This window comes from Ambystoma mexicanum, chromosome 8 (genome assembly GCF_040938575.1).
Source record: "Ambystoma mexicanum isolate Mex_15411 chromosome 8, UKY_AmexF1_1, whole genome shotgun sequence".
NCBI classification, from domain to species: domain Eukaryota; kingdom Metazoa; phylum Chordata; class Amphibia; order Caudata; family Ambystomatidae; genus Ambystoma; species Ambystoma mexicanum.
In genome coordinates, this window is record NC_090929.1 from 1,623,219,811 (window position 1) to 1,623,240,542 (window position 20,732).

At 49.5% G+C, this 20,732-nt stretch overlaps 1 protein-coding gene across 1 annotated transcript in view; it reads left to right on the top strand.

The window, feature by feature from the left end:
- The window catches only part of ATRNL1 (attractin like 1), a 2,575,823-nt gene that overhangs the window by 763,029 nt on the left and 1,792,062 nt on the right, over window positions 1–20,732 (top strand). The gene's annotated exons all lie outside the window — the stretch shown is intronic.

Below are 20,732 nucleotides of genomic sequence, written 5' to 3' on the forward strand. Positions count from 1 at the left end.
GTTGGGTCTCCCTTTCCCATCGCTGTCGGTGTCCAACTTGTCACTTCATTGTTGCAGTCTGTGTCCCAGACGTGAGACCCCAGAGCTTCTCAGGTCCTCGGGGCTTGGCATCGTATCAGGTCGGCCTGGTCACATGTGGTGAGACCGTGGTTGGAGCAGAATTATGAGTATTTGATTTGTATTTCGGCTCTGAGGAGCGTTTAGCAGTAGCAGGTGTAACCTTGGCGAAGGAAGCGCGGCGTGTAAGTTGCAACTTCGTGGCCTTGGCTGTGGGACTCTCATCAGAGTTTGTTCTGCATGATCAGAATCTTGCAGCTTCATCCGAGCTGCTCCGGCCTGGGGACTCTGGTTTTGCGGCCTACCTAGGCCTAGCTCATGGGTGGAGGTATACAGTCCATAGCACGGGGGTTGTGAGGGGCGACATGAGTTCTTATGCATTAGTCTATATATAGGGCTACATCTTCATGGTTTTAGAAGTGAGGAAGCGTCTGAAAGCATATGCACAAGCTCTTCTGGCGTCTTGCGTTTCTGCGGTGCTGTAGTTGGCCTATGTGAAAAATAACGATGCATATGTGAATGTGATTGGTCCTCTATGTCATAGTACTGAGTATGTTCTTCGTGTGGATTGGTGTGTGTCTGATTCATGTGCTTGGTTTGCACGTGTGTTCTTGTTTGCTGGCTATGTCGTCATGGCATCTCTAACGATGGTGATGTTGGTGGATGATGTCTAATCGAGTTGGTCCATATGGTCAGTGTCAGCTCCTCCTGAGGTCCCAGCCTGAGGTTGGGATGGTATGCAGCTTGCTTGGGTGTGTGGGGCATAGCCACGGTGGATCTTGACGTCTGGGGCGGCAGTGAGCGGGTCGAACTCCTCCCGCGGCGGGTGCTCAGGTCGTGACGTCATAGGCCATGGTCTGGATGAGAATCGGGGGAAGGGATCGTCCCATTTTCCCTCTTCAATGTCATAACTAGACATTGCTTCTGTTTAAGATTTAAGGTACCAATAGGCTGACTAGGGTTTACAATTAGGATGTTTGTAACCACCGGTGCAGTTCATTAAAAAGCCTTCCGTGCCCATGGAAGCTTTGTGTCCAGCAGATGTCAGGAATCTACATGTGACCTTTAAACCTGCACCGGTGCCACTGCCAGGCATCTGCTGGGGATGTCGGGAGACAGTGATAGCAAAGGCACATGAGTGCACCAGATTTCATCATGAAGAATTATTAAAATGGGCCCTGATTACCAGGCATAAAAATCTAAAAAAAGGTTCAGGCAGTCCCACCCTCACCAGATGTCATTCTGTCACAGATGTTTTGTATAGTGTCCATTCGCAGGGGCACTGCTTCAGAACGCAATAGACTAGGAAAGAACAGGGCATAAGGAACACGTTATGTGGCATGACGTAGCCCTCTTCTGTTTATTATATAAGGAGTACAATTCCTCTGTACCAAACCCAAAAAAAGTATTGCAAGTCATACCTCTGAGTTTCTGGCTTTATAAAGTAACCAGGCATTTGGCCTTGTTCCCTTACTTGGTTGCCCAACTCCTCGGTGACGTGTAGTATCCTTATAGCATACTCTAGGGAGTGCTTTATCACATATATAATACACAGCAGCCTGTAATACCATTTTAAAAGCCTGTAAATAATGTTCTTATTGCAGGCTAGTTGTGACATCGCTACCGATCTGTACATCACTACTGCTCTGTAATCGGCTATGACGCTTCAGTTGGATGTCACAATGCCTGCTGTTTGAGGCAGCACAGAGGCTAATTCCAGGTTCCACTACAGCACTTAATTTAAAGATTTTCAAATTCCTTTCTTGTAAAAATCACTTTAGGTGGCGATTTACAGCCATTAACTGATGAGAACTGTTTGTTGATCTTGTGCAGTGCTGAGGTTTAACACATGAGGGCAAGATCTGCATGTTATTGATTATTTTAAAACACAAAACGAAAATGTTTTCTGATGCATTTTATTTAACTGCTTAAACTATTTTTTTTAAACACATTAGGAGCTGCATATAAAAACACATTCTACATTAATAGAGTGCTGCTCTGCCTTGTCTTGGAAACAACAAGACAAGGCAGAGCAGCACGGATTTGATACCCGGTCCCGCGTATAGAGGCTGGGCTCAGGCATGTAGCACGATATAAAACAGCATTTCAATGATATGCATCAACGACTTGAAGCTCACCCACATTGGGTTAAGCAAGCGGCCACGTATAAAAGGGATGACAGTGTGTGGCCATGTATTATATGGGATGAATTGCACCGTAGCATATGTTCTTGGTATATTGCACGCACGTCACTGAGAAGTTGCAGCACCTTATAAAAGAACTCCGCCTTTGACCTCTTTCCTCCATTTGGTCATGGAATTCCACTTTCTGGCTTTCTTCACCTGCTTTTGTGGTACCACCTCTGGCCAAGCAGTGACTCTCTCCAGCCTTTCTCAGCCCGCAGTCTACTCTTGTATCAAAAGATAAGTAGCGTTTGTGGGTTGCCTTCGGCTCAACTTGAATCTCGTGTGGGATTGATCCCATTATTTGACTACTGCCTATTTCAGGTGATATAGAATATTTCAAGTTGTTTTTCTGACTGGACCTCGAGATTTGAATATCTGTCTGGCAGCTCCAATCTAACGTAGACGCATGCCGTGATTGGCGGTGGAGAATCATAACCTTCTTTCAGATTGATGGGCATCGATTACCTAGTCCACGCAGCCACAGATACCTACTTCGCTCAACCAAGTATCCCAATAGGGACACTCGGCCTATTAAGGTTTTGTCACTACGACACCGAAAGCAGGCCTTGAAAACGACCACAACACGTGTTGGCTGTGCACACCATGGAATAAATCCTATGCACTATTGGAATCATTTGTCTTTTGCATACTCTTTGGACTAGCCCTAAAATAACCATTTGTTGAGACATAATATCCTGAGCGCAAGTCGCTCTTTCCAGGAAGCACTTGGAAATACCTATTTCCTCCGGATCCAAGCCAAAGAGTTGGGCTTGTGCTAAGACTCTGTGGTTGCTCATTCCTATTGGTTTCTTGTACCCTTACCTGGGATTGGTTATGCCGCTCCGTGGTCTTAATGATCTTCATTATTTGATCATTTGTCAAGTTCAGCGATTGGCTTATGAACTGATGGTTTTTATCACATGTATTTAAGAACCCTGAGGTTTTCATAAGAGTCTGCAGCGTGGAGCGCCATCTTGAACATCTTTTCTTTGGGTAGAGCGGTCCTGCAGAGTTCTGCTATCTCCTTTGCCTGGTGTTGGCATCAGCGGTGGTGAAAATGTTGAACTGTCGGCTCGGCAAGCTTTCTGCTGCTTATGTTTATAGGGGTACGACAACCCAATTGGTTTTGAGAATCCTGCGGGCCCTCAAACAACTTTCAGTGGGTTTAGAGATGTTTTCCATGTTTTATGTAAAGTTCTCAATAGAAAAACAACACTGAGGTCCCCGGGAGGGCAGTTTGCTGCATCTTGTGGAGACAATGACCCAGAGGGATACCTTCGCATTCTCCCTCTGGAGGGAGGGGGCACATTGGGTGCCGGCCGGGCCACCCCAGTCCCTAGTGGCTTGCTTTCCACACAGCCTAAAATGCCGATTGATGTGAACTGACTGCAGTGCTCTGCATCTCACGGTGGGGAAAATATGGAGTCCTTTGATCTGCCTCCATCCGTATCATCTCTCCATGTCTCATGGAGGACTGGCTAACTATTGTTTTTTGTTCACCCAACTCATGTACACCTACATATTCAATATATTTCAAGATGCACAAATGCAGATGGGATACTTTCAAAAAATGCAAATTTTAGTGCCCTGCAGACTCCACTCTGCATGGTGGTGGCTTTACCCCCTAGAGAGAGAGCCCTGGCCCACGGTCTGTACATGGAAGTGTACAGGCCATAGCACTGTGCATCATTTTGCCTTGTAAAGCAAGGCAAAATAATGCATGTGTTGGCGATGCCGAGTATACAAGCACAGGTAAAATGGAAAAAGTCAGTGGACTGTGAGCTGCATCACACTGACCAATCCTCAACCAGTGCTGCAGAAAACAATCTTTGATAGGCACCCTGTGCTTTTATTTCAGAATGTAAAGCTCTAAATCTGCTGCTCCTTTAAAAATGGAGTTTGTTGTGCAGAGAAAGTAAATAGGATGTTATTGTGCTTTGCGTGGTGTGTTCTGGGAAATCCTCTCCCTGACATGTGGAGGCAGTGGGCGGCTATGTATGTGGCTACCCTATGTACCTTCCTGACGGTGGATCCTGCAGGTCCTCTACGTCACAGAAATTGTAGTATTGAATTTAAGGTCCCAGAGTGCTTTGCTCTGGGAACAAACAGGCCACTGACCGGAATGACTGAATAAGCCTTCTTTACAGAGTACCTACCCCAAGCAAACTCGAAGGCTTTGCGAATCCCGGCAGGCGGAAGTCGCCACCTTACCCGAAGGAAGAGAGACCAGGGGCTGTCTGTAGGGCCCTCACACTGGCACAGACAGAGCAAAGCAGAAGGCAGCAGAAGGCAGGGACCACGGAACACCGCAGACCCGACAAATAGACTCGAGATAAATCCAAGATGGCACTGCCCACCACAGATGCTTTGAAATCCTCTTTGACCCGGCTTAATGTGAATGAAAGCAATAAGCCAATGTTGAGCCTTAACCAATAAAGTAAGGAGAGTTCAAGGAAGTAAATTGAATAATCAATCCACAGCAAGGAGACACAACCAAATGGAGAATAACCAATCAGAAGGCCCCTCCAGAAATCCATCCCGAGCCTAGGGTGTATAAAGCAAGCTGAGGAAACCCACTGATGAAACTATTTGCGGCCATTTTTACAAACCCTGTTGACCTCCACCCACGGCCCATTGCAGCGCTGACCTTGTGACACCAACTCTACTGTGGCAAGACATCACAGATAAAGAAATAAGCCAATAACAGTGACTGCACATTCAACCCGTTAAATTGGACTTAAGAGGCTCAGCCTTTGTGTCCAAATACAACACCGACAGATTAAAACTGTCAGCAAGATAGAGACAGAGGGCAGTAGAAGGGAGAATTCCAGAGGAAGCAGACTTGCTGATGTACTCTTCCTTTGATGCAGGTGGAGACTCTGCAAGAGAAGGCTGAATACCTCACCACTCAGAGGCTGAAACTATTACACTCGAGGAGGAGGGCAGAGGATCCTGGAAGCCTGCACGCCCTGGAAGGAGAAAGCCACCAACGCGACAAGGATAATCCTGACCAGAGCTGTGTTCCATGAAGGACCTAAGAGAAACCAAGATCCAGACAGGACCTGAGGAGAATCCTGACAAATACAAAGGCCCAAGCATGATCAGTTGAGAATCTTGAGAGAAATCATGATCCATGCATGACCATTTGTGATTCCTGAGAGAAACCAAGATCCAGGGAGGACCATTTGGGAATCCTGAAAGAAACCTAGATCCATGAAAAAAGTGTTGTGAATCCTGTGAGAAATTGAGAACCAGGAAGGACCTAGTTTGTATCCTCCAGATAATTCAAGGTCTACGAGAGACTGGTCTTGAATCCTAACAGGAGCTACAGCGAAGAAGCCATTGAACCGGATATCTGAGGGTGGTCTTTTAGAAGTGTAACGAGAGTGGGAAGAGTAAGGATCCTGTACTGCAAGAGCCTTCCCAGAAAGTATGGTTTGGTTTATTGTTTGGATGGACTTTGAAGAAAAGGTTTGTGAAATCTTGTGTTAGCCAAACCTTAAGGCACTTCATTTATAAGGCAGCAGTAGCTTGGAGGATAAAGTGCCAGGCTTAGCCAGGTGGACATGCTTGTGAGGAGAGTCTCATGGGCCCCCGCTTCCCTTTTAGGATTTCTGGGGTGAGTGCTGGTCCGCAAGGAGAGATCACAGGCAAGACTGATGTGTAACAAGGACACTCGGGGTTAAGTGACTGATGAAGGGAGGACGACGAGGAGGAGCCTCTGGAAGGGAGAGGCGTTTGGTTTGGGTTAATCATTAGTAAATCCTTGACAGTTAAAGAAGTGTTCTGTTATCCTTTGTATGCTTGAGAACTCATGTGAGTAAATCCAACAACTGACGACAAAGATAATCACTCGCGTTTGTGGTGCCAGCCGTCGTGCACTGCAGCCGTCCTTTCTCCGTGGGCCGCACCAGAGCCTGCCCACCATTGTCCTTGTTGGGCCCAGAGCCCGTCCTGCTGCACTGTGTGGTTTTGAAATTTGCGGGACCCGCCTGCGACAGCGTGGAAGTCAGCACTGACTCCTTTGCTCCAGGTGAGGAGTGCCTCGAGGGAGACCGCCCACAGGACAGGGGATGCTCGGCCCGCTTACCGCACATCCCTGGAGGGAGCACAAGAGGGCCCGGGAAGGTAGATGCCCCGTCTGTCTGCTTCTGAAAGAAAAAAAAAAGAACATAAAAAAACCCTAGCACCGGACCAAGATGAGTGAAGAGTGTACACATGCCTGCCTGGCCATGGTCACATCCAACAGCCCACACCACGCAGCAAGAAGGCCTACCAGAGAGGTGCACAAAAAGTGGAAGGAAAAATAACCACCAGTGCGAAACAGAGCAAAAGTGGCTGCAAGTAAAGAAGGGGCTGCACCGCTACGCGCAGGATGAGCCGCAAGTGTCCAAGCCCACCGCAGGACACGTGCACCATGCAGCACCAAGGCCCCATACCGTACAGGGAAGATTGTACCTCATAGGGTGCCTATGATAAGGTACGGCCCAGAACAATCTACACCGGAAACCCTGCTGCACCGATCGGCATTGGCATACCAAGTGGCACAGCCCTAGAGCAACATTTTCTTCCTGAGAAAGCCGAGCACATTCAACCTACAGCCACAGCCTGACAGAGGCCCCAGATGCACTGCCTCGGTCGAAGATTTTGTCAGATTCATCACGGCAGCAGGGGAGGAGAAGTCATCGGTGTTAAAGGACATCTTCATCAATCTGGCAGGGACAGAGGTAGATGGGATCATCAGGACCATCCTGGCGGAAGAGAAAAACAGCTACGATGACCTGGTAGCAGTGTTGAACAAGAAACCTGTGAAACAAACCAACAGGGACCACGAACGCTAAGTATTTAACCAGTACCAACAGATGTCCCACGAGACAGTGGAAGTGTTTATCACGCGACTCTGCCAAAAGCTGGTACACTGCCAATTCTCAGCATTCTCAGATGACGAGGCGATCCGGCTCGGGGTCATTGAGGGCTGCTCATCGTCCGTGCTGCAGAAACAGCTCCTAAAGAAACCCCTGAGGATCGACAAAGTAATAAAGATGTCGAGAGTTCATGAGAGAGTGGAGATCCAAGCGTCCCCCATTGAGACACCAAAGAGGAAACCAGAGAGGGATGAAACAGTGGCGAACATCACCAGTACCAAAGAAACCGGAAGGGCCATCCCAGACCACCAAGCCTTCTCGAGAGGTCCACAGAGGGAAGTGTACCTGCAATGGAGACCAGGACCACGTCAACAGAGACTGTGCCATCGGTGTGGTCAGATTTTTCCTCATGCAGGCCCCTTCCCCGCGATAAACCAGCAATGCACCAGATGCGACAGGGAAGGACATTACTAGGCCACTTGCCAGCAAGGAAGACTGTTTCCTCCAGCCCGTCAGGCCCAAGCTATGTCAAACAAGTGGAGACAACCTTTAAGACTGGGCCCATTGATAGGGCAGTGGAGACAGAGACAGTTCTACCCACCACAGCCGAGGAGGATAGTGATGGGGATGGAACAAGGCTCTGACTACAGAGACATACCAGCACATGATCAGCTGCCACAAGCTGAGTACTACACTGACTGGACGGGCTACCCGGACCACCCTTATGCCAACTGGGATGAATTTCCGTATGGGCAGGACCCGGAATTTCCCGATGGAGTTTGTCAACCTCATACAAGGGGAACAAGACTGCAGCAAAGCGCCCAAAGTGCTTGTGACAATGTAGACGGACACCCACCAGTTCCCAATAGACACAGGGGCCACCATCACTATTATGGGAGAGCATGAATTCCTTCTTTCAGGAACACCCCATAAGTTGACTCTGTCAAAGGTGAGAATATTGCAATGGGGAGCCAGTGACCCACTCCCATCTCTGGGGCAAGTTCACAAGGCATTCTTGTTCAGAGGGAAGAACGTAGTCAATATTTTTTTTTTTTTTAAAACTTTATTTTTGGGTTTTAATATACACATACAACAACGACCTTTGGTGATAGGTCAAAACAGCGTAACAACATACAACGATATTGCGTTCATTACACTTACAATGCATTTTCACAAGTTCTGGGGTCACCTTGCAATGGTACAAAGGGTCTCTAAGACAAAGTGCTCTGCTGAGGGTCCTGAAGATTGATCGGGGTCGGGCTCATAGCTGTGTCTTGGATTGCGGGTGGAGATTTAGAGGTGGGGACATCAGGTGTAGAGAGTAAATATTCAATGTAGGGAGCCCATATATCCGGGGGGCGTGCGTGTAGAGGGAGAGTCCGTAGAAACTCGGCATCCATGTCTTGGCAATACAGGATGTCGTTCTTCCACGCTGCCAGTGAGGGAAGGGGGCCGCGACCCCAGGTCAAGGCAATTCTCCTGCGGGCGAGCACCAGGAACAGAGAGGCGAGCCTTTTCCCGGGAGCCTGCAGGTGTTTGGTCATGCTCAGGAGGGCTATGGTCGTCTGCGGGGCAATCGTTTCACCGATCACATCACTCGTGTGCTGTAGGACCGCAGACCAAAAACGGGCCACGCCCGGGCACTGCCATGCGAGGTGAACAAAGTCAGCGTCTGGAAAAGCGCATCTCTCACAGTGATCGGAGGCGTCAGGGTGATGACGTCGCCTCTTTTGGGGAGTGTAATATGTTTGATGGATGAAGTTGAAGTGTATCTGCTTATATCGAGTGTTTAAAGCTACTTTTTGAGTTTGTTGGAGAATGTAGGACCATTCCACATCGGTTATCGTGATATGGAGTGCTCTTTCCCAGCGCTGTTTGGCATTGACAGCGGGTGTCGTAGTGTCAGCCAGCAGTAATCTATATATCGTGGAAACCAGCCGCCCCTCTCCCCTTGCTTGTATCACCCTGTGCAGGAGGGTCCACGTTGGGGGTTGCTTGGGGAATGATGGGAGGATAGCCTGCAGGGTGTGCCGTAGCCTGAAATAGAGAAAAATGTCGAGTGAAGTGTTGCCCCCTCTCTCCCTGATCGCCTGCGGTGTTATGAACATGCCCTCTGGGAAGAGGTCTCCCAGAGTTTGGATGTTGGTTTTGTCCAGCCAGATCAGGAAGACTTTTTCATTAGTCAGAGGTATGCCGGGGATAAACCTGATGGGTAATAGCGGGGAGTATCTTATCTGTATTTCGTATTTGCGGGCTATTTTCTTCCAGATGGCGTATGTGGATTGGACTGTGTTTAGTGTGCTGTACGGAACCGATTGCTCGCTGAAAATGACAGCTGTCAAGAAGTTGGGCGATGCTAGGGCGCGCTCGACCTGAACGTGTGGTCGGATATATTCAGACGCATACCAGTGGCCAAGGAATTGGGCCTGGGCCGCCCAGTAGTATTTTTCTACATCTGGAAGCGCAAGGCCGCACCGAGTCACCGGCAGCGTCAGCGTCGCATATGCGACTCGTGCCGGCTTGCCCGCCCATATTAATTCTAGGATGAGGGACTTGATTTTCTGAATAAAGGCGCGCGAGAGTATTAGGGGTATGTTTGTGAATAGATAGAGAAGCTTGGGGAGAATCACCATTTTGGTGAGTGAGACCCTCCCCCAGAGTGTTAACGGGAGGGACTTCCACCTTTGGACCCGCTCTTGAAGGGAGTGGAGCACCCGGCCGTAGTTGTCCTTAAAGATGTCATCATGATTAAGTGACATTAGGATCCCTAGATAGCGCACCTTGGAACTTTCCCACTTAAAGCCGTGGTCATCTCGAAACATAGGGGTGGATTTCGTGAGTGGAAATATTACCGATTTCGAGTGATTTATTTTGAGGCCAGATATGCCGCTAAATCGGATTACATCACGCATAACTGGATTGAGGTTTGTCTGTGGATCTTTGATGAAAAGCAGCACGTCGTCCGCATAAAGGGAGACGATCAGCTTGTGAGGGCCCAGGGTGATGCCCCTATCCGTTCGGCGCTCTCTCAGTCTTGACGCAAGTGGTTCCATGACTAGCGCGAAGATGAGGGCGGACAGGGGGCATCCCTGCCTAGTGCCACGCTCCAGTCTGATTCCGGGAGATCTAGTGCTACCGAGGGCGATATAGGAGCAGGGGTCGTTGTAAAGAAGAGAGACCAATTTGACAAAGGTTTTACCCAAGCCCATTTGTGTAAGAGTTGCAAAGAGGTAAGGCCACTCGACGGAGTCGAACGCCTTCTCGGCGTCTAACAGCACCGCTATGGCTTGCTGTGAGGGGTCCAAAGCGGCGATGACGCCGAAGAGTCGTCTAATGCCATATGTCGTGCTGCGGCCTGGGATAAATCCGGCTTGGTCTCCTAGGACCAGTGCGGGCATGAGGGGAAGGAGGCGGTTAGCGAGGATCTTGGCGAGGATCTTGTTATCTAAATTGATTAGTGAGATTGGCCTATAGGAAGCGCAATCGTCCTGTGGTTTGCCTACTTTATGCAGGAGAGTCACGTTGGCTTCACGGAGGGTGGGAGGGAGTATTCCACGCTCCAGGGCTTCTTCGTATACTTGTAAGAGTATCGGGGCAATCACGGCAGCATGGCTTTTATAGAATTCGCCTGTCAAGCCGTCGGGACCAGGCGCCTTGGTGCTTGGGAGAGATTTTATTGTGTCTGTAATTTCTACTAAGGAGATGGGAGCATTTAGGGGTTCGCGTAATTCCTGGGTCACCCAGTACAGTTCTGTGTCGTTTAGGTAGTTCTGAATCTCTTCAGGGTTGCTAGCGGTGTGGGAACTATACAGGTTTTGGTAGAATTTATGAAATGTGTTGGTGATTCCCTCTTCGGTGTAGGATAGGGTTCCCTGCGCGTCTCGGATATATTCTACTCGGGGGGGTGTTTGATCCAGTCTCAGAAGGCGGGCTAGAAGCGCCCCGGGTTTCTGCCCCTCACCATACTGTCTGATCTTGTGTCTCCGGCTCAAAAATTTCAGTTCACGTTCTGCTGTCACCTGAAATTTATCTAGTTCAGTCTTTAGTTCGGCCTGAATCTGCCTGTCAGGGGATGTTGCCTGAACCTTTTCAAGAGCCTTCAAGCGTCGTTCACATTCCGCCAACTCACGCCTGACTAGCTTCAGGATACCGTTTTCTTTGGCAAAGCAGACACCCCTCACATAGCATTTAAATGACTCCCATAGAGTGCCGGCTGAGTCTACTGAACCCTGGTTTGTTGCAAAAAAGGAGGTGATGTCCTGACGAAGCTCATCAGCGAAGATGGGATCTGAAAGTGAGCCGGGTTTGAACCTCCAGTTCACGGGAGGTCTTGGAGACTTAGACATTGTAAAGTCAAGTGTGACCATGGAGTGGTCGGAGAGGGATCGTGGTAAGATGTGGCATGGGCCCCACTCGAAAGGGCTGAGTGTTGATACCAAGAGATAGTCGATGCGGGAGCTGGTGTTATGGGCCGCTGAGTGAAAAGTATAATCTTGAGACTCCGGATGAGTGCGTCTCCAGATATCAGACAGGTCGAAGGCTTGACAGATCTCCGTGACTTGGCGGCTGGCTTTGGAAGCTCTGCTGTTGCAGCCGTGTGATTTATCAATGCGCGGGTCAAGCGGGGTGTTGAGATCAGCTCCCCACATCACTGTCGCCGAGGCGTATGTGCCCAGGTTGGGCATAATCCAGTTGAAGTTGCTCGGTCCGTCGACATTGGGGGCGTAGGTGTTTACCAGGACTACCTCTCTCCCAGCAAGCAGGCCCCTCACCAGCAGGAACCTGCCCTCCCCGTCCCTCTTAGAGCCGATCAGGCTGAAGCCGGCTTTTTTGTCAATTAGTATTGCCACCCCTCTCGCGTAGGAGGAGTATGAGGAGAAGTATCTGTGGCAGCCCCATGACCGGGCCCAGGATTGTTCCGCCGTTGGAGTCAAGTGGGTTTCTTGTAGCATAGCAATGTTGACTTTGTGCCGCCGTAGATATTGTAGAACTTTCCTGAGTTTAGAAGGCTGGTTCCCACCGCGGATGTTCCATGTAGCAATTTTAAGCGATCCCATATCGTAGCAGTCTAAAAGAGCGGGCTGGTGACACCACGACCCCGTGGCACATATTAGGTATGAGGTTATCGCAAGGTGTGATACCTATTGCAGGTTTTGGCATAGGACTTCGAAATTGTAGAGTGCTAGAACGCAATTGCTGAAACAATAACATTTTGGAATTCTCGGGATCTCTCCCGTGTGCAGGCAACCCCCAACAGGCCTGCAGATTAGCCACCCCGTTTCCTCCGGGATGAGTAACTTTTGTAACCCCTCCCTGCGTGGGCAACCCCCAACTCGCCCATGGTATACCCACCCTTATCAGTTGAGCCACCGACAGTGCCGTGCTGGGGGCGCTAGACGCCTCGCAAGAGGCTGTGTGGCCCAGAGACAGTTAATCATATGATTCTGTGGGAACTGGTAGATGTCGCTGACATCAAAAGGATCTGCGTCGCCTCATTTTGCCGCATTTGGGAGCATTTATGGTGGGTTCCTGCGTATGCGTTCGCCCCCGCGCGGGCTCTGGTTGTTGGGAGCCTGCCCACAGTTCTTCCGATCCAGGTACTCAGTGGCCTCCTCAGGCGAAGCGAAGAAGTGGGCTCTACCCTCATGCTGGATGCGGAGTTTGGCGGGGAACAGCATCGAGTAGAGAATCTGGTTGGCTTGAAGCCGCCGTTTGATTGCTGTGAAAGAGCGCCTCTGTGCTTGAACCGCGGGTGTGAAATCGGGAAAGAACTGAATCGAGTCGCCATCAAATTGGAGATTCCCTTTCTCTCTGGCTGCTCTAAGTATGGCATCGCGGTCCTTGTAATTAAGTAATCTGGCTATGATTGGGCGTGGGTTTGCCCCCGGGACCGGTCTGACCGTAGGGATTCTGTGCGCTCTTTCCACTATGAATAAATGTGAGAGAACCTCCGGGCCGAGCAGTTCGGAGCAAATACGTTCGACATGGTCCTCCATTTTGATTTGAAGTTGTTGCTCTCTTACTCCAATAATTCTGATGTTGTTCCTACGGGAACGGCCTTCTAGGTCTTCGTTCTTAGCAGCGATAGCTTTTATCTGGGATTCCAACGCCGAGACTCTAGTGGTCAAGGATGCTGTGCCATCGTCCAGACTGGACACACGCTGTTCGACAGTGTCCAGTCTCTCGGCGTGTTGATCGAGGCGATGTTGGATACGATCTACTTTGGACGACAAATTGTCAAGTTTGCTTCCCAGGCCACCTATACCGGCTTTTAAGTCCAATAGGATTTCCTTGATGCCGGGCTCAGGGATCTGGGCTTCTATGGAGCCTTCTTCCGCCGCTGGAGACGCTGGTCTGCTCGCGGTATTCGATGGCCTGGTGGCTGAGCTGGCCTCAAAATTGAGTTTTTTTTTGGGACTTATCGTATTTCCCCATGCTGTGTGTTCCTCCAGGGCGCTTTCACTGACAGGCTGGAGCGAGAATAGTATGGCCGCGGCAGTGTTTGGGGCTAGATGCTGAGCTCCCTATCGCGGCCAGGGGTGATCGGGCCGGATGGCTCGTGCAGCGCTTCAACAGCCCAGCGGTCCCCGCTCCGCTCCGGGAGACCTCCGCCCTCGATGCCGCCAACGCGGTCCACCTCGCTCGGCGGTGTGCGTATGATCGTGTGTTATTCGGCGTTGGGTCCTGTGGGCCAAGCGTCGGAGTACAGGCAGCAGAGGTGCCCGGCAGGGCTCTTACCTTCGTGTGGGTGTCCCCGGCCACGTCCCGGTGATCCTGCCACCCAAGGATTGCTGTACAGTGGGGCACAGCCGCGTCCCACATCCGCGGCGCCGTCTAGGCCCCGCACACTCGTGGGGACCGCCCCTCACGACCCTTGCCGGGCGCCGATTCCCACGGCTCCGAGGGGTCACCTCTCGCCTGCTGTGTCGTTTCACAGGTCCCGTGTTATGAGCTCCAGCTTCCCGTTCTCTCCTGGGTAGGGGGGTAGATGGAATTTCCTCGGGTCGTTGTCAGGATTCACGATGAGCGACTCTCTTGCCTCGGCCGAGCCCGTCACAAGGGCGCCGATGGCCGGCGAGCCGCGGCCTGCAACCAGACGCTCGTATCTCAGGCCGTGGATGGAGGAGCGAGTCCAGGAAAGCTTCGGGGGGCACCGCTCGACTTCGGAAGTCGGCTTCTGGCGATCAGCGGCTGAAACGGTCCCACAGAAAGGATGGATTAGACAGGATTAATTCTGGGCCTCACGGAGCTCCCTAGGAAGCCGCCATCTTGTTCGGCTCACTAGCGCCCTCTGAACGTAGTCAATATCATACACGTAGTAAGGAGCCCGGTGTGGGGAAAATGCCTACTCAGCTACCATACAGCAAATGGGCTCTGCCTGATAGATATCAAATTCTGGGACAACAATGTAGTAGTATGCAGCGGGGATCAATATAGGAACAACGCCATCTACCACCTGCAGAACGCACCGGTCAACAAGAAAATGATCAAGGAAGCATTCCCTGAGCTCTTCCAGGGGTTAGGAAAACTGAGAGGTACTGTCATACGTCTACACATTGACGAGCGAGTCAAGCCAGTCCCACAACATCCAATGTGAGTGGGGTTCCACCTGCAGGAAGCCGGATCAAGGGAGCTACAGCAATTACACCATGGATCTCGCCCTTGGTCGTGGTGCCCAAGGATGGAAATCACCTTCGGCTCTGTGTCAAAATGAGAGTAGCGAATACCGCGATTGAAAGAGAACGGCCCCCAGGCCTGAAAATGGAGGATATGATTGTGAATCTGAACTCTGCCACAACATTTTCGAAGCTGGACCTCAGCCAAGGGTACCATCAGCTGGTACGGCACCCTGACTCCGGGGGATAATGACATTTGCCACACACAACAGCCTTTTTCGATACATGCGGCTCAATTTTGGTATTTCAGCGGCTGCAGGTATCTTCCAGGAGACTATAAGAAGACACCTACTCCTCCCTCCCAGTCAAACGAGCATTCAACTACTCAGGTGACATCCTGGTGTATGGCACCACCCAGGAGGAGCATGGCCAGGCACTCCTGGATATGTGCTCCATCCTGAAGGAGGCAGGGCTCACCCTAAAGCATGATAAATGCATTATCAGCAAGGACAAGTTAAGATCTTATGGACACATCTTCTTGGGGAAAGAGATGCAACCTGACCCAGACAAAGTATACACCATCAACGATCTGCGTGCACCTACCCAATTGGGAGAAGTCAGATCCTTTCCGAGCATGGCCGGATACTGTGCCAGATACCTACAGATATATGCCATCACCAGCAAACCACTGCAACAGCTGCTAAGGAAGGACAAGCCTTTCTGGTTGTTCCATGAATGCCACTCAGCATTTGACATGATCAAGTTGGAACTAGCAAGCTCCACACACCTGCCGTACTTTACACTGAAATGGTGGTTGATACTAGCATGTTAGGCCTAGGGGCCATTCTGGTACAAGGTGAAAGGCCGGAAGCCCCGGAGAGCTGTGTTGTGGCATACCCAAGCAGATCCCTGTCTGACGGAGATCGCATACTCCCAGGTGGAAAAAGAGAGCCTGGCCGCAGTGTGGGCATGCAAATATTTCCACCACTTCATGATTGGGAAGAGATTCACCATTGTGACAGATCACCGGACCCTGTTGTCACTATTTGGGAATCCAATGACCAAAATGCTGCACAGGATTGAGAGATGGGGCATCTGCCACCAGGAATAGGATTATACCATAGTGTACAGACCTGGGGGAGACAGCAACCCGGCTGACTACATGTCACGAAACCCGACAACGGACATGTTCCCGCCAAGGGAAGGGGATGCAGAGTATCTGTGCTACGTGATGGAACAAGCCCTACCGCCCGCCATCACCACCGAAGACTTGCAGAGGGCGACGCAAGCTGACCCGCCCTCCAGATGGGCCATGGAACTCACTGCCGCAAACAAATGGAGGGACTACAAAAGGCTGTCAAGTCACCGGGAAGGGGTGAACAGACCGGAGATGGAACACATGGCGAAGGTTAGTTCAGAACTCGCTGTGTCGGAACAGTGAATACTGCTGAGAGGCTGCTGCATCGTCAACCCATCGTCTCTCAGGAGGGGGCTGGTGAAGCTAGCACATGAGGGCCAGAGGGGGGGTAGAAGAAACCAAGTGTCACATATCGCCCATGGAAAATATGGAGGAGATGGTCGATATGGAAGAAGGACTGATTTATTCCATGCAACGCACAGCGCGTTCTAGTCTTCCAGTATTAGCCGCCTTAAAGACCAGCAGATGAGAAGCACCTGTGTGTGGCAACTTCCTTACTTTGTTCCCGCGAGTAAGTTTGCTTACGCTCCCTCTTGTGTTCCCTTCCCGGTTTCTGCCTACCTTGTTGTTCGATTGTTAGTGGGCTGATTCCCACTCGAACGGCTCCTTGCCTCCTTCCGTTCTGGACTACTTTCCTCTCCACTTGTGCGGCATCTGTTGCCGTAACCTATTTGCATCTCTCTCAGCCCTTCCTGCTACTGCTGTACTCTCTCCCGCGCTGGGCGGTTCCCCAGCTTTCATTGTTTTCTGTGAGCGGTGTCTACCATTGGAGCTGTGTGTACCCGACACACTGTCCTTTCCTTGTGTACCACTGTCTCCGCATGTTAACCGCATGCCAGCTGGACCTCTACCCGGACAACAAGCAATCGCCTACGACAACAACCAGTGCATTCTGGTACTTGTAGGCAATACTACTCTTGCCTTCACTCTTACTGGATTTCTCTACGGACTGCATCAACTACCATCCATATCAAGATCTACCAGGGTTTTTTCATCCAGTTTTTCCCTGGTTTGGGGTGGGCTCCCTAGAGTCCCTGCTGCTGGGCACATAGCCTCTTTGGCAAAGTGGACTCTAGGTGAGCCCGTCCTTCTATCTTCAAATCCAAGAACACGATTGAAACCAAGTCCACAAGAACCACCTGGAGAGAAAAGAAGAAGGAAAGTTCTAAATCAAATCTACTGCGTCTCCAACAGATTCATCCGGTGAGGAGTGGGCTAGTGGGGCTAGTTGTGTAGACACTGTACTTGATCATCCTGTCAAACCTGAGAGATTGCAATGCCCAAAAAAGATGGCTAGCCTCGAGCAATATCAGGAAATGGCCAATGCCATACAGGCTCTAACTGTGAAAATGCAAAACCTCAGAGCGGGTAACGCCGCTTTGAGACAGCAAGTTCAACAGAGAGAAGACACCAAGGGAGGCTTGCCTCCCATTTCCCTACCCTGTGGAAAATTTGAAGGCAACCCAAAAAAGGTAAAGGAATTCCTCGATGCTTGTACAATACATTTTACCTTTCGCCCTAAAACATATGAGCTGGACAGGGGTAAGGTGGGATTTCTGATTTCCAATATGGTAGGTAACGCCCTGTCTTGGGCAACTCCCTTGGTGACCGCTTCAGATCCAGCCTTAAACAACTATGACACCTTTGTAACAGATTTGAAAACAAGATTCGAAAGACCCGAAGTCTTCTATTCAACTTTTGAGAATCTACTGGACATTCGTCAAGGAACCTTGGACCTACAAACATATGTCCCCAACTTTCAGAAAGTAGCAACCGAAGCCGAATGGCCGGAGATGGCTCAACAGGCCATTTTCCATCGCGGTCTGCATGAAGACTTAAAAGACGAATTGGCAAGAGTGGCCAGGCCTGCGTCTTTCCAGGAACTAGTGGCCTTGGTTTTGCAGATAGACTACCGTATGACCGAAAGAAGAGCAGAGAAAAAGAGACCCCATTCTTTTTCTGCCCTACCTAGCCTACCCCCAACACCTGAAAAGACACCAACTGAAGAACCTATGCAGATAGGAACAGCAAGAGGACCACTTACTGCATGCGAACGAAAGAGACGCAAAGATCTCGGGCTGTGCATGTACTTCGGCTCCAATACTCATTTGTTACAGGACTGTCCCGAGGTACCTCCCAGAAGACAGGGAAACGAAAGACCCTGACCTTGAACAGGGAAAAGGAAGGGGAATGTACAATTAATCCCTGTGCATTGGCTCAACCCGCTGTAATTGACAGCAACAGTCTAATGGTAATCAAGATTCTTATATACTGGAACATTGGAAATCCTGTTGAATGTCTAGCCATGTTGGATTGTGGGGCAGCTGGTAACTTTGTGGACGATAAGTGGGCCCTGGAGTATCAGATACCAAGACGCTCTAAGATATGACCTATCCCAGTTGAAGGGGTTGATGGTACCCCGTTAACCTCCGGACCCATCAGTCAAGAGAAACAGGAATTAAAGGTCCAGATGTCCAATCACCATGAATATCTATCCTTTGATTTGATAAAAGCAGCACATTTTCCTATTATCTTGGGCATACCATGGCTTCGAAGACACAACCCAAGCATAGACTGGTGTCGGAACTCAGTTGAATTTCAATCCCATTACTGCTGTCAACATTATTTGATTCCAGAACCTGCAAAGCCGAAAGTACAAGCAATGGTACACAGATCCATAAACAGTGTCAGCTTGATACCTGACCAATACCAAGAATATACTGATGTGTTTTTAGACACTCAACTACGGAATCTACCACCTCACCGAAAGGAGGATTGCAAGATCGAACTGGTTCCAGACGCAGAAGTACCGTTTGGAAGAATGTTGCCTTTGTCACTACCTTAAAAGGAAGCCCTCAATGAATACTTAGCCACAAATCTAAAGAACAGACTAATCCGTGAATCCACCTCATCGGCAGGGGCATCTCTTTTCTTTATTTCAAAGAAAGGGACAACAGAATTAAGACCATGTATCGATTACCGAGGACTTAACAGTCTAACATAAAAGACCGGTATCCCATGCCATTGATGAAAGACATTATAGAGGCTGTGCAAGGAGTCCGGATTTTCACCAAATTGATCTTAGGGGAGCGTATCATCTTCTGAGAATACGTGAAGGAGACGAGTGCAAGACGGCTTTTAGAACACCTCTTGGACATTACGAGTACAGAGTCATGTCCTTTGGTTTAGTGAACGCACCGTCCCAGTTCCAACGGTTTATGGACAAAATATTTGCAGATGTCTTATATTCTTCGGTTGTAGTATATTTGGATGATATACTTGTTTTTTCCAACACTCTGGAAGAACACCGCCAACATGTTCAGGAGGTACTAAACAAGTTGAGAATGAACAGTCTGTTGGGAAAACCCGAGAAGTGTGTCCTTGAAGCTAGAACCGTACCTTACTTAGGGTTTATACTCTCAGCAGACAGTGTGCAAATGGATCCCTCCAAAACACAAGCAATAACTCAATGGCCGGTATCCACCTCAGTAAAGGACATACAGAGATTTTGAGGTCTTGCCAACTTTTACCGTAAATGTATACCCAACTTTTCAGAAATCATCTTGCCCATTACTAATCTCTTAAAGAAGGGTGTTAAATTTATTTGGGACCTAAAGACAGAACAAGATTTCCAAAGACTTAAGACAGCTTTTGTGACTGCTCCCATATTGAGACAACCAGACCAGTCCTTACCTTTCATTGTGGAAACCGATGCTTCAGGCGGTGCAATTGGGGCAGCACTACTACAAAGGAAGGAGGATGGATTGGAACACCCCATCGCCTACTACTCTCGTACGCTTAGCCCAAGTGAACGAAATTACTCTGTCTTGGAAAGAGAACTCCTGGCTATTAGGCACGCATGCGAAGAATGGAGACATCTATTACAAGGAACCATTAATCCTTTTCAGGTTCGTACTGACCACCAAAATCTGAAGGTAGTCCAGAAGATGGAATGTCAGAATTCCAGACATGCCAGATGGGCCTATTTTTTCTCAGTTCGACTTTGTTCTGACATACTTACCAGGAAAGGACAACCCTCTTGCTGATGCTCTCTCACACAGTCAAGGAGACTTTGGAGGTTATCAGGGTCAGGAGATCCTTTTAGCAGGGAAGCGGTTGTTAATACCCTTAACACTTTTCTGCAACAAGTACAATTCGCCCAGAGCAAGTAAAAGGACCCTCTAAACAAGGGTATGACTCAAAGTGGAGAACTGTTATTCAAAGAAGGTTCGTTGTTTCTGCCTACGACCGACTTACAAGAACAAGCAATGGCCTGGTGTCATGACGTACCATTAGCAGGACACAAGGGACAAAATGCCACTTTAGAATTGGTTTCTAGACAATTCTGGTGGCCCACGATGGCAAAAGATGTCAGGAACTATGTCGCCTCATGTCCTGTATGTGCACAGAATAAGTACGCATATTGCAAACCCCTGGGTCTTCTACAGCAGGAAACCCCTCCAGAAGGTCCGTGGCAACACATCTCCACTGATTTCATTGTAGACTTCCTGTTTCCAACGGGTACTCAGCCATCATGGTCACGGTCGATTCATTCAGCAAATTGGCTAATTTCTCACCCTTAAAAGGGTTACCCACAGCAGGCATTACTGCAGAGGTGTTTTTGAGAGACATGGTCAGATTACACGGGCTACCCCAGACCATAGTATCAGATCACGGCTCACAATTCACATCTAAATTCTAGACTGTTCTATGCAAATCTCTAGGAATAAAAAGATCTCTTTCGTCTGGGTTTCATCCGGAAAGCAATGGACAAACCGAACGTCTCAATGCCACTTTAGAACAGTACATC